Raw genomic sequence first — 1,973 nt, 5'->3', positions numbered from 1 at the left:
AAATTCATATGGAATATTTTCAGTCTTTTCTGTGGAATAAAGATAAATATTGAGTAGATTTAATAATTTTTCCTTAGTTTTGTAAGATAATGACACATCTAGATTATTAGAAACGGTATCTAATGGATTCGCATATTCAATAGCTTCAATATTTAATATATCGCTTAATAATTCGTTATATGTTATTTGTAAGGACTGATTAAACGTAACTGTTAATCCGGGTGTATCTATAAATTCGCGACCTAATAAAATGTCATATGTCATAGTCGAGTTCGGAACAACTACAAATTTTAGAGAAAATGTATGATCAGGTATCAGATGTAATCGAATTTTTGGTGTAAATGTTCCAAGAATGCATAAAGGCGATTTATTTATTCCTCCATAATTAGTGTCAGGTTTACTTTGAATTAGATTTTCATCATTAAAGAAATTTAGGTATGTACTCTCGTTCATAATATTTATCGCACTACCGGAATCCACTAATGCTTCTAAATAATAATGATTTTCCGACGCTTTTGTTAACAATACGCAATACTTCCTGGTGGGTTTGGTTAATGGTTCCTTTCGTTGATGATTTAAAATTTCCTCTCGGGCAGAATTGTCCTCAGTGTTTCGACATCCTGTCGGTGCTTCTACCAGTGCCGTCGTGCTGTTTGTCGTGCTATCCGTTGTGTTATTTGCGCTATTATTTTCTTTGCCACTCCTTTGTTTCAACTCTTTTCTCGCCGTAGGACAGTCCTTGATCTGGTGATCCGTTTTCCCGCAATGGAAACAAGAGCCTTTTTCTCGTTCTGGTTTCGGACACGAATTAGAAAAATGTCCTTTTTCGTTGCAATTGTAACATTTTATTAGCTGAGCCTCTTCACGACTAGCCCCAGATTTTAATTTCGTCGGGAGAGGGGTACTCTTCTTATTGTCTTGTGACGTTTGTAGTGTGATATCTTCAAAAGCACTGAACAAAGTATCGAGCGAGGAGAATTGTTGCATTCGGGCGTTATCTCGTAGTCGTAAATCTGGGATGCCATCTATCACATATTCAATAAGTTCATCTTCCTCGAGGGATAATTTATTTCCAAGGATAATTTTATCGTGGTGATATCCTCGGTACGTTTCGCCAATTTTCCACTTTCTTTCCTCGAACTTCCGCCTCTGCGAGAGCTTACTGGGCCGATGGTCAAACATTTTTTTCATCTCATTTAACAGGCTGTCCACGTCCATATCGATGTATTCTGCTTTAGAATGTAGCCAAGTTGCTGCCTTATCTTTGACTTTTGCACCGATTAATAGTTTTGTAGAATTGTCATCGAGATTGTACATGACTCGCAGCTTCCTAACCTCCTTTTCCCATATTAAGAAGGTATCTTCCGTTCCGTGGAACTCACATAAATAATCGCCGATTGATCTTAGTGTAATATTTGATGTTCTAACAGTCACGTCAGAATGAGGGGTGTTCCTTAGTATTTCGTTCTCTCTCTTCGCGAGATCAAGTTCTCGTTGCATCAACTCTCTCTCTCGGCGCATAAATTCCAATTCTCGCGCAAGGAATTCAGGCACATTTTGTACGGGATGAGCTTGATAATTCAATATTTCTGGGCCGGTAGGTGCGTCGGTAAATACTTCTGAGCCTTCCGCGCCTTCCGTGATCTTTTTCTGCAACATGGGAAGCCATTTTTCCCGCGTAAGAGCCGCATCAAGCCTTGCCACTAGTTCCGCTTTTGTACCAGACACGTTAAGATTCAGTTGCTTCATAAATTCTTTGAGCTGATTGTTCGTAAAATCATACGCGCCGTCCATGATGGCGACTCAAGCAATCGTATCGTAAGAATTTTCCTACACGATATATCGATTACGCACGGACTTTCTCTAGCGATCCGCACTTCATAAAATAACGTAATCGCACACGACCGATCGTACACGAGTCTGATTACACGCGTGTCTTATTCGTCATGCGTATCCCACTTCTGAGAAAACTG

Source organism: Wasmannia auropunctata, unplaced genomic scaffold, assembly GCF_000956235.1.
Source record: "Wasmannia auropunctata unplaced genomic scaffold, wasmannia.A_1.0 LD336092.1, whole genome shotgun sequence".
Lineage (NCBI taxonomy): Eukaryota > Metazoa > Arthropoda > Insecta > Hymenoptera > Formicidae > Wasmannia > Wasmannia auropunctata.
The sequence above is the reverse complement of the archived record's forward strand: the minus strand, read 5'-3'. Positions refer to the sequence as shown.